General features: G+C 38.3%; 1 protein-coding gene across 1 annotated transcript in view; it reads left to right on the plus strand.

Annotated features, from left to right (window-relative positions):
* Positions 1-2657: 2657 nt before the first annotated feature.
* Positions 2658-13470, plus strand: part of LOC109974597 (visinin-like protein 1) — a 30043-nt gene continuing 19230 nt past the window's right edge. Inside the window, exon 1 of the mRNA XM_020624863.1 lies at positions 2658-2847. The gene's annotated coding sequence lies outside the window, so the exon portion shown is untranslated. The remainder of the gene's footprint in view (positions 2848-13470) is intronic.

Here is a 13470-nt window from a genome sequence, read left to right on the forward strand (position 1 = left end):
TGTCTGCACTAGTGTGCCTTTTTAAAGCTAGTAATACAAAACACGTCACATTATATATACTGTAACTCTTCCAGGGCACTCAGAAATACATGACGATCCATGTTAAAATGACAATAGCAACAAATAAGTATACAATGTGAAACAACATGGCTCCTAAAGCTTTCAGCACTACACTATATATATTATAAACGGCATGATCTAGGGTAGATTTTCTACAGAGAAAAGATCAGAGCAAAAAGGTTAATATGCTGAGGGAGAGGTACTGACTTTTACTATAAGTAGCAAAATCCAGGATCAGTGCCAATGAAAGAAACACTATGTCAGGAATATACAGTACAGTATAGACTAAGACATAATCTGCAAAACAGTAAAGCATCTTTATCCCTAACCCTGATATACAAGTGTAAAAATATCAAGACAGTAATCTCACATGACAAAATAACAACAAACAAACAAAAATATGTCAACTATGAAAGGTGCAATATGCATATTCATATATAACTATGTTAAGGTAAAATTTAAAATAATATTATGTAGCCCCAGCTTTTCTTATTGCATAAATGTCTAAATATGTATCCTCTGGGAATGGGAAATGATAATAGTTGCATTAAATCATACAATATCAAATAGGTAAACAAGACTCACTTATCAATTGTATGCTATATACAAATAGATGTTTTGAAATAAGTCATAGGAACGAGAAAAACATTAAAACCCTGAGTTCAGTAGTGTCTTCTCTGCTGCTTAAGTCTAGCTATAATAACTCAGCAGCTATAGAACAGCTACTGACTGGTTTTACATTTTCATATGATGACAGACAATAGCACTGTTCTTCTTATGGCGTATGGCTGCCTTATAGTCTGCATGACTTCAAAGCTCTTTTTGTTTGGCTTTTTGCTACATGGGTATCTGAGCATATAAATTTGATTTGTTATATAGCAATTTATGAAGCTATAAATTTGAAATTTTTACCAGCTAGACAAAAGTGATGAAGCCTCTTGGATGAGAGTTGAAACATCATCTACCTAAGATTACGTGCAGATACCTTCTTCTAAGGTTTTTCAGCCTAACCATGATATTTTTCTACCCTTAACCAATTGTTTTTGTTGCCTAACCTCAGTCCTACATTAACCATAGTTTATTTGCCAGGACCATAATATTTATTCACCCTTTATCATGCTGAAGTTGTAGTTAATATTAAAGGTAAGAATTTTCACTAAATATAAACCACGGTTTTGCAACATTTTTGTTGGCCAATAGGGTACAGACATGATTAGTCTTAATGCTAGCTTTAATTCATTAAAAATAATCAAACTCCATTGATAGAGCATTGTGCTCCTATAATATTGTTGCACTCACATAGCAGGTTTTAAAAGATGATTAAAATTTTTTTTTATTGCCTGCATCCTATTTTGCAAAAAAAAATTGATGTCTACTTTACTTATAATTCAACATTGCCAGCGACAGTTCAGTCAGAGATTTAGGTCGCTATGTTAGTAGTGGCTAATGTAGTCTCGAGATGCTGGCCTCAAGCAGAGATGAGGTGCAGGCTACAGAGATCTGGTAAACTCACTCTGTTCTATTGCCAAATATCGCTGATATTTAAAAAAATAATTAATTCATTTTTAGACTTTAGGCCCAAATACCACTGACTCAAGTGCCATCACTGTAGGGACGCTTGCCAGACAGCTTTCTCTGGAGACACAATAGGCTTTCTTCAACTTTTGGCCACATACTCTATGCAGTAATAATCCCCAAGAAAAACTGCAAATTCCTTTTCAAGTATATACTGTATGAAACTACTCTCCTTGGTATAATCATTTGTGTAACTGTATCTTTTTTGGCAATAAAAAGTCAGTCATTAAAATTTTGTAAAATCCAGAATTTGAAAGTAATCAGTCTCAGTTCATCTCATTTCAAAATTTAAGTCATCTCATGAGTAAAAGTGAGAATTTTTATAACCTTAATTTTGTAAAATGACATATAATACTTTTAAAGACTTGTGCACATTTTAAACTCAAATTTAATGAAGACAGAAACTTATGCCCTTCAGAGGATATATTTCACCTTTATAAAGAGGTGCACATACATTAGGACATACATAAATTTAAATGTCCAAGTTTAGTCATAGCTTTGAGATCGTCATTTCCCCCTAACTTTGACTCCCTGTGTCAAAGGCCTACATTATTCCAGTTTTGTGATAATAAAACTCTTGTTCCTTAATTAATGTGGAATAAAGAAAAAAACAACTGGAAGTTAATGGGGTCCCAGAAGTCAGTCATTCTTGCCTAAGGGCCTCTAGCAGGATAATGTGGCTCCGCATGTTCCAAAACAGATCTTTTGTTGAAAACAGTTTTTCAGTAAGTGGTTTTGTTTGGCCTTATGAAGCATAGTCATTTCAGTCTGAACTCACGTCTCCAAAACACTCCCACTCACACCTCTATATTATGTGAAGGACAGGTTAAGTGGAACTGGGAGAAATGCCTCTTAAACAGAACAATTATCATGTGCATTCGTTACAGAAAAGACGCCTGTCCAATCAGACCGCTCGCTTTTCTTTAATTGACAAGCGCTCCGTCGAATCAGAGGAAGAGGAGCCTCCCTCCCACTGCACCCTAACTAATCGTCGCGCGGGGGAGGCGGCCTTTATGCAAACGTGTTGGCAAGGGAGACGCAGCGGTTCATTCATCTTCTTGAACAGAGAGAGGTCAGTTAACGCGAAGGTGACTTGAGAGAGGAACTGTTTTGGAGCAAAACACTGAACTGACGTGAGACTAGCTGGAAAAGGCAGAGAAGGCTTTTGTCTTGTAACTGTAAGGATCTTATTCTTCTTCCAAACATTACTGGGTAAGTGGAGGACATTTTTATGTTGAAATGTTCTCTTTCCACTATCATGTTGATGTTTAGCCTACAAATTAAACAAATGTATCAAAAATGCTTTTAATTACAAAATAGAAAAAAACAATAATGGATGAGAAAAGATTTATTGTCCTTTATTTTTATATTGTATTTTTCTTATTTTGCTTTTGTTCAATGTGTTGCACCAGGAAATGATAATGGAACACTTAACTCTCTTTGTATTAGTCTATTACACTTATTTAGCAATAAAATAAACCAAGGTGTAAGTAAAACTAAACTATATTATTGAGCAGTTAGTGGCATTAGTGTCCTGCTCAAGGACACATGGAGCCGTACAGGCACTTGAACTTGGGACCAAGGTTCCCTGCTTTACAGAGAAGAGGCACTTTGGTGAGCACATCTGCCACGGTGGCAGCAGACACTCATGCTTGAGTTGTGCTGGCATGCATTACATTTGGTGAGTTGTTTTTTTTTATAGAATGCTTTACACACTTTGAATGAATGCATAAACCACATCTGCATGGATCTGAAATTGCAGCTCAGGATGTCAATGGTACAATCTCCTTCATGCTCTGGGAGCAATTAATGAATGGACAAAATAATCCTACCTGTGTGCTGCACCACTGAAATTAGACTGACTCTCTATTCTGCACACACGGAGCAGAAATAAGCTTGATACAAGATGAAAGTTGAGGAAAACCAGTGTTTATTTGTGCATTTCTACTTGAAGAATGCAGTTGTAGGGTCTGCATGGCCTCTTGACTTGCCTTTGTTGTACTAAATGCAAGTGCATAAGTATTGAATTTCATGTGCATGTTGGCAAAAGTAGTCTATAGTTGGAAGTCTCGCTGTTGTGTCTTCTGATTCATTTCTTGTTGACCTGTGTGGTCAAAGAGAGAGAAGGAGGCAGACAGAAATACAGGCTGCATGCTGAACAAGTGGTTTTGGTTCTATCTGCACTGTCCATACATAGTGATGACACCAAGACCTGCAAAATCAATAAGGCCAATTTTCAATGTATGCTGTGTGCGAGCTTGTTCATGCCACAGGTGGCCTTCATGCAGCTGTTTACCAAAGGGTCATAGCAGATGAGTTGTTGTATCATTGTCACTGATGCTGTTTGCATGTCTTGCTGGGTCTATATGTGACGTAGTGTTCATCAGTCGTGTTCATACACAGAACAGAGAAACAGTGCTCAGTGCAAATGGAAAGGCACAAACTAATGCACGAGCATACCCATGCTGGAGGCAGTGACAGCTCACTTTGGCTCTGTAGCCCTTTGGCTGCTGGCCTTTCACTGAACCGGAACAGGTCTTTAGTACATGATGGGTCTCAAAACTGAAGGGTCACATTTTTAAGCTCTATTGCTTTTGAAATGTTAACTTGAAGTGACATAGGTCTGGGACTGCTGGGGAATCTTACGTTGATAACAAGGATTCCAGTTATAGATGGAATAACATAACTGAGCTACAGTATGTAAAGCACTTTCAGTTGCCTCTGTGTATGAGATGTGCTATACAAATGTGCTTTCCCATAATCTTTCAATGCAGATATACGTCACAGTCATAAGGTGTAGCAGTGTCACTGATTGTAGTCCTGGCTTTTAATTAAGGCAAACAATATTGTTTGTTCTGTTGTTTCTGTACCTCTATTGCGACCCATTTTTACACACAAGAGTCAGGGTGTCTCAAGTGGTGCCGAGCATCCCGTGAGGTAGCTGTTACACTGCCACAAGTAGGAACATATTCATCATCACCACCTACTCTTCCAAAATATCCCTGAAGCCATTACATTATAATGAATTCTGCTGTTTTAATATTCATTAGTTTAATTACTGTAACGGGATAATCAGTAACAGTAGTATAGCGTTTACTTTCTGTACATAAACTGCAGGAATGTTCATCTTTACAGTAAAACATTAAGTTTTTCAGTATCAAAAACATGAAAAGCCTTTATTTTGTTGTTGTTTAGTGTTAGTCCATGCATTAAAAGACATTTTCACCCCTTTTGGGAGTCATATACTGTCCCAGTCCTGTGTTTTGCATTTTGTTGGTGAATTTATCTTTTATTTCTGTTTCGCTTATGGACTCCGTTAAGAGCACAGACTCCAAAAACAGGCCTGCTTTTTAGCTCCAGTGCTTGTTGCTAAAACACTCCTTTGAGGGATAATCCAAATAAATATGCTTTAAGGCTTTATATAAACACAGACTGTCACTGCTCTTTTCTTATTTAGGGCATTTAAAAACAGTACATTGTTACTGTGTGTTCTCAATAACTCTTACCAGGACTGTTTAGGTTAAGAGTTTCTACAATGCACCACAGACACTCTGGCGACTATCTTCACCTAAGATCAGCAACAGGTTATTTCTTACAGATAAAGTAAGTTGATTGCTTGGTCTTTGCAGCGACACAGACATAGATCCCAATTGTTTACAACAGAACTGTAAAGGAGCTACATTTACATGTAACAGCCATCTGACAGATCACTAGATGGGAAAACATGATGACCGGTGCCTGCTCTACTCTGGAAAGACCTATTGATCCCCATTCTGTGGAGTACAATAATATCTGTTCGGAGCAACACGTTACACTGCAATATCCGGTCAGTCTGTGCATGTGATTGTGTGTGTTTTTCTGGTCTCGTCTTTTTCCTATTTTCTGTTTGCAGCTACAGATCAATGATGCCACAACCCCCCCTGCCTTGTGTGTCTTTTACTTTTTATTTTGCCTGTCTTTATATCACTTCCATTTTGTTGTAAGCCAGATGTATAATGTATCTATCTCATGCATCACCGGCTCCCTCTGCATGTGTGTGTGTATGTGCATATATGTGTTTTTAGAAGCTTGCATTAACTGCTGCATGTGTGTATCTCTTCACTAGGGCTGGGTATCATTCCAAAATGTTTGATACTGGTATATAAACACATTTTGGTACAGACCAGTGGTTAGATTTTTCAATTCCTTGGCATTTTTGTGCAATCAAAGCAGTTTCATAACATAAAAGGTAAACCTATTTATCACAACATTATTCTGTTAACATTAACATCAATAAATAAAAATGTACAAAAGCATTTTTCAGTATTCAATGGTATTGAAGCGATATGATCGATACTATAAAAGTATTGAAGTTTGATACTCAGCACTACTCTTCACTCATTGATCCATACATTCCTGTTGCATGCTGTATTACCCATTGAGACAGATATTATAGTTTATGATGAGTGTGTGTGTGTGTGTGTGTGTGTGGCACATCCTACCAGCCCCTATGAGCCCATGCTGTATATAATAATGGTTGAGCAACAACAAAGTGAGTGAAGGAGTTTGGTATCATTGGCAGATGACTAATGATGAACACCCACAGTTATCAATGGATACAACTGACAGTGTGTTTTCCACTGGTTTGACAGATAGTATAGTACTATGGTAAGTTGACACACACCAGGAATTGTGGCGAGGAACTGATCTCAAAATGAAAACAACTTTTTAATATGGTATTTCTCAGATCGTATTTACTGTCGGTCAGAGACAAAAACCAAAGAAGCTCTGGTTCAGTCTATATATATGTGACTGTAGATGTGTTGGTCTTTCCATATGTGTTAGTTTTATGACAGACTGACAGCTGTCAAGCTATACGTGCCTCTTCCTCACTGAGAGAGGCTCTAGCCTGTCGTGATCAGTGGATGGATTGGCTGTAACACTTGCCTTGGAAGATCATGTGCATTTGAACCTTTTTACAGGAATTCAGTAGATTTTCTTGTTTATCAGATCAAAGATAGCCTTCTATTTAGCTGCCCAGTGATGATACAAAAATGAGTATGGTGAGAGTATTAAACAGTTGTCACTTGTTCTTATGTCTAAATTTGTCTTTATTTATATTTACTTTATACTGTATGTACTGTATTATGACTGGTTTCTGTCAGAAGTTGTTTAGGGGTAGAATTATCAATTCATTTGGGGATTTATTTTTCACTAATTTCATTTAAAATCTATTTTACTCCATTAAAGTTAGAATTTGTAACATTTTAAAATCAAGCTAGTGCTAACTTGAGACACACAACACACACCAGTCACACAGAGTCACAATCTGAAAGAAATGGACCAAGTTAGGGGGCAGCATTCAACTGATGAATATTAGAATAATCACCAAAATGTCTGCCCTGTTTCATGTCTACTGTAAACACAGCACAACTGTATAGCAGCTTCCCCTGCATGATAGGCAGGCACGGCACATTTACAGCTAGCAGTAATAACAGTCTGTGAACATCGTCAGGGAACAAAAGAGTGCACCCTGCATGTCCACAGAAAGGTTGGGTCACAAAAAACACTTTGCGGCTCTATCATAGAGGGATATTTCTACTAAAAATATTTCATACTGTAACTTTATGAACAATTTTCCTGAGTTAAAAACCTAAAGACCTGTCAGAAAAGCAGTGATTGCTCAAACTGGAAAGCTCCAGTTACAATGGGTTGTAGTGGCACTTGGCACCTTTGCTTGAACAATGACAGTTGAGTATCAGAATAGTCATAGTCAATGCATTTTTGTCTAATGATTAATTGATAAATCGATCATTTCAGTTCTAAAGTTGTTTTACCACCAAACCTTGTACGAAGAAAGTTGGGCTGAATGCCAGGCTTTAACAAATATGTGGAAATAAAAATAAGTGTTGATTTCACGTCAAAGCCAAAGCAAGCAAATGCTGAAAAATGAGCACAACAGTCAATCTCAAGACTGCAGATACTAAATACAGGGGGTTTTAAATGTAAATTAATTATCTGCCTACAGAAGAACTGGGTTACACTGTGGAGCATACAGTAACTCTCATCACCATTACACATATAGTGCAACAAATTATCACTGAGCTATATTATCAAACCATATGCTTTCCATGTGCCATATTTATTTCATGTACAGAATAATGCACGTTTTCTATGTATGACAGTGCTAACCTCATTCATTTATGGTACTGCGTGTTATTGTAGAAGTGTTGAATTTAAGGTTCAAGGATTTTATTGTCAATTCACCATATGTGCAGGACATACAGAAAATCAAAATACCGTTTCTCTCTCACCTATTATTGGGTACCATAACATTTAGGAACTAAAATAGAATAAAGTAGAATAAAAATAGAATAGAATAAGAACTGGATTGACGTAATTAGGATAAATCTAAATGGTACAGCCAATAAGCTGTGATTCTAAACCGTGTACAGTCAGTGACAGTAGTGCAAACAATAATAGGAGATTGTCAGATGGTTCAGCATCACCAGTGCGTTGGTGATGAGGTGCAAATAGCATATGAGGTTTACATGGACAGTATTGCAAATGACCAACAGCAACAGATAACCCGGCAAAAAAAACCAGTCAGCAGCAGATTTACATAGAACATAACAGATGGTAAAACAGCAGAGGTAGTTCTTTTTTTTTAACTTAACATTTTACACATAACTTTAAACACAACATTGGTTTGTAGGTTGCAAGGTGTTAATTTGCCACCTCCATTCAACCTTCACTGTTTCAAAACACATTAAAGTAGTGATAACAGGATCTCTTCCAACTTTGTCCCATAATTCATTTCCTCTGTTTACTTACACTATTTCAGCACACCACACAATAAACACAGTACTACTTAGCCTATGGTGGTGTTAAAGCCTGACTATACCGTGTGGGTGTGGGTGTGTGTGTATGTATGTGTGCACACTTATGGGACATGGGTGTATTTAATCAAGGGATTGTTTTTGTGTGGTGCTGAAACACCTGAGCCTTCCAACCAAACAGACTCTCCACCAGGACTTAGAGTATGTAACATAGGAAACGGTGTTTGAATGTGTGTGTGTATGTGTGCATATTGGCATCGTTCCACTTCTGGCCAAGTTTAATGGTGTTGTTGGAATATGATTAACCACATTTTGCAAGGTGGTGTAGATTTGATAGGCCACAGACAGAAACAATAGCCTACATTTAGTGCAACACACAGGCATGAGTCATCCAGACTGCAGCAAACATATAACAATCATGGCAATAAATAAAACACTGAGGTGAATAAATGGTGCTTTGGGGTTATGGGAAACAAAGGTTAGCTGAGAGACTGGCTCATAAGGACACAGCTGTTTTGTCCCCTGTGTCTCTCCCAAGGCTCGACATGCTTTCTGGTCTTAAAGCTGCGTTTCTATAGCGATGCATCCTTTCTGCTCCAGTCACCAGAGATGTATTTAGATTATAATAATATGGAGATCATACTGACAGGAGGCAAAACCTCAGCACCAACTCATCCTTTCATAAGTGCTGACACAATCACCCATAGTCACTTTATATTAACAAGGCTTTCACTGTGCATGGAGGCCAGTTCCATATGGACATTGTTGGATTTGATCGGTGATACTTTGTTTTGGTCCAAAGATTCAATCAACTACTACAATTGCCACTACTGTTACTAATAAGAAAATGACTGCTATTGAGCTACAACAACTACATTACAACTCTTACTAGTACGTATTACTGCTTCTTAAGACTGGGCAATGCGGTTTAAATCAGTAAAATCTATATTTAGGAAATTATGACTGGCCAACAAGGATGCCTATACTTAGTTTTATGTAATAATAATAATGCTGCTACAAAAATTGTGTAAATCTAATAGTACCATAAAGCAGAACTGCTTGTTGGCTTGTGGCATTGAGCTAGACTATCTCATAAGACACAAGTCTCAGGTGAAGTCTCAAGTCCTCAACATATATACAGGGCAAACAAAATTCCATTCCTCACTGACCTCAGTGCAACACATGAGAGACATTAAGAAGTACACAACAATATATAGGTGCAAAAACTAATATTAGACTAATACTTAAAGCTGTAAGCTAAGAAACATACAGCAACAACATAGTTGTAAACAAGGGCCAGTGTACTGCATTTTTTCTTCTTATAGAAAGTTTGATGTGTTGGGGAATTTTGGCAGAACAGTCATTACATTTGCATTACTGAAGTGAATTTGATTAGTGATGCCCCCATGTAACTTCAGTAACACAAACAAGTTAGTTAGCCTGTTCAGCTGGATGACCTTGTCCTGCATGTTGCTGTGTGCCATTTCATTGAAAACAAAGTCAAAGCTTTTTTCTTTTAATGGTATTTTCAGTATCCCTCCCACAGAAGTGTCTCCTTGATAATAAAAGGTTCCCATAGGTTTATGTTGGTGACCATGATCACACATTTAAATTACTGTTTAAATTGTTGTTTGAGAACTCACGTCACATCAGTTTGGCATGAATGGCCCAGGATACTACCCACAAGGAGTTGCTATAGAGAACAAGCCATTCAGAGGTGCACAACAGAGCTGTAGTAAATTTGGTGCTACTGATGAGTGTGGTGGCAATAGAAGACATCATAGTTGCAGAGTCCATCCAAAACTGACAAGAGTCAGGAAATGAACTGAATTAAGCTGCAGATGGTAAAGTCAGTAATTTCAACAAACCGCTGCCTGGTGTTACTGTCACACATAACAGAATGCTAAGCTTGCGTCAGGTTCTGTCTTATCAAAATGCACTGTGGGAGTCATGGTTAACTTCTCGCCTGATATTTTTATGCACACAGGGACAGGGTCCTACCTTCAAGGTTTATTTATTTATTTATTTATGGTGTATCAAAGAAGCACATATTTTCTAATTAGTGCATCTTTTGTACTGATGATTCACCCAGGACATATCCATCGAAGCCGAAGAAGTGCTCCAATTGTGAGTCATGTATCATTGCCTTTATGGAAAATGAATGGAACTTTTCCTTCAGCGACCAGTGTTGCCTGAAACCGTCCACAGATGTTTTCCAAATTATTATTGTGAAATGATCAATTTGATGTTCACTGCAGTGGCCTCTGTTCCACTGTCATATACAGTGCTATATTATAGAAGAGTCTTCAGTGAGTGCATTTACATGGGCATGATTATCTTGGTTATGATCAAGGTTTTAAAGTGTAGTGTTTTTGTGTTTGCATATGTAAACATTATATCCCAATTTCAGAAACACAGATAAATTCTTATACTGGTTGTGAGAAACTCAAATATGCAAGGAGGAGTGCTCTGAAGAAAACTGGGATACTGTTGCATCTATACATCTTATCCAGGTTTTTAAACATTCCAGACTATTTGCACAGCCAGCAGATTTTGTCTTTTGGTAATGAAAGATTTCAGTGTTACTCTTAAAATTTGTTGTGGACAAGATAGGGGACACTGGATTCCCAGCATGTAGTGGAACAAGTCAGATCATGTTGGAAAACAATGAAAAATGACTACATGGCCAAACATTAAAACAAAAGTAGTGGGTCTAGGCCAGCAACTTTCAAATTCTTCAAAATATTGGATGACGTGCTTGGTCACTGTTCACGTTCCACTGTCGAGGATGGAGGAGTTGACATTGACTTTCCCTGTCCAATGGATACAGAGCCTCCATCAGGCTTAACATTTTACTGTAACAACTGTATCAACTCCAAGTATAGTGTTAAGTTGCTTAAAGGTTATGTTATAAACGCTCACACACAGGAGGGTGAGTGAGCGAAAAAAGAACGGACCCAGAGGGCTGACTTCGGTGCAAGCAGATTTAATACGTGCTATAGTTATATACAGGTGTGGTGAGAACAATACAAGAATACTGAAGGTATAGTTTATAGCACCGGGTGTCGAACAGCACGGTAACAGTCACTATAGGGGTTAGGAGAAGGTGGGCCGAGCTGCGGAACACAAGGGTCGCTCACTGGCTGGCCGATGGAGGTGGAACAGGCTGAGGAGACAGAGTAGATGGTGGCAGTGAGCCGGAGGTAGTTTGTACGACTGTGTATCGACCTGGCTGGTGGAGGCTGGAAGGGAGGTGAGGAGTATGGTCCGGAGATAGCTGCCCGTGGCTGCGGTAGAGAGAAGTAGCAGGACAGGTGAAGTGAGGAGCTGAAGCAAGGCAGTACACTATGCAGGAGAGACGAGAAAGAAAAAATACAAGAATGAGAGGCACAAAGAGAACACAAGGATTAGTAAAAGTGGCGCTGGATGTCGGCCTGAGAACAACGACGAGCTGGCAAGGGAGAGGTGTGAGAGCTGGGTATAAGTTTAGTCAAGACTAAGTGAACGCAGCTGGTGTTAATTAGGGAAAGTGGGGAACGTGAGGAGTAAACTGAGACTGAAAATCAAGAGAGGGAGGCGAGGGAGGCAGGTGCAGCTGTGCAAATCTGACAGGTTATTAACATGGCCTAGTATCTTCAAGTCTTTTCCATTAAGTAAAACAAATAAATACACTTAGGAAAATTTTCCTAAGTGTACTATATTCAGATTGATCAGTATAAACAATGTCAGAGATGAGGGGGCTGGAGATTTAGTAGTCATCAGTAACCAGAATACTAGTTTTGATCATGCATAACCAAATTATGATCCATGTGATCCATGTGAACACCATATGCTGGGATGCTCTTAATAACTAGGATATTCACGTCCACTTAAATATACTCAATGAGTAAAAGAGAACCGTCACTCACTATTTTGTGAAATGTCAACACAATGCATTATGCTAAATCATTTGAACAACAGTAACTCTGCTGTTACTGTTGATATTGAATGATTGTCCTGCTTGCATTAATAAAAAGTGTTTCCATGTCGGCATACCTTTGTCTTCAGAAGTGACATTAGCGCTGAGTCATGTTGCATGGTTCTAATGGATGACCTGTTGTTCAGCATTACGTGTCTATTCAAACGCTGGACAACATACGGGATGAGAAAGACACTGGCCAATATTTAGATTTTCAATAAAATCTCCACATCAAGCCCATAAATCAGCCAGTCAATTTGTGAGATACATCTGGCAGAGGGACTGTTTTGATTGGCCCGAAAGCATCATCATATCCTGCCTCAGGGCATTTTGGCAGTGAGCCCGGCAACTGTTGTGCTGATGACATATTGTTCTATTTCACTTTCGATGGTTTGCTGAACTGCCATGGAGACCATTTGGGGTCTATCATTCATATATCAATAAGCTGGACACCTCTCATTAGATTTCCCCATGCTCTCACCCTCTCTTATTTCTTTTCTGTAACACTTCTCAGTGTAGCCCAATTTATGGTGAGGGCTGGTATTGGACTGGTATCCAATTGATTGTTTCCCTGCTGCTACAGTCCATTGTACTTTTTCCATCCTCACAAAGGTTATTGCCATTGCAGATATACAGCACACACACACACACACACACACACATAGAAATGCAATCTGCATTAGAGGTTAGAGGTCTAGCATCCCACTTTTGCTTTCTTTGCAACTCAGTGATAATAACAGTGTAATTCCCCTGTTTTCAGCCTGGCTCTGAGTGTACAGAATGAAAACCATGTTTGTTGTAGAGAAGACATTAATGGATAATTCTAGTGTGATTGGAGTCTTTTTTCTATAGTAAATATAGTCATGTCTCTTATCCTTTGAACTAACTGCATATAACAATAAATTAGTCCATGATGTAGCCAAATATAGCCTCAAATAATTTTCCTCAAATATGTTCTTGCAGTGTTTAAAGAAATTGCTCCAACAGGATATTCACTAATGTGATAAGTAATTCAGGCCATGCAATTGCATTGCATTTCTTCAGTACTGAACTACATTA

Source organism: Monopterus albus, unplaced genomic scaffold, assembly GCF_001952655.1.
Source record: "Monopterus albus unplaced genomic scaffold, M_albus_1.0 scaffold340.1, whole genome shotgun sequence".
Taxonomy (NCBI): domain Eukaryota; kingdom Metazoa; phylum Chordata; class Actinopteri; order Synbranchiformes; family Synbranchidae; genus Monopterus; species Monopterus albus.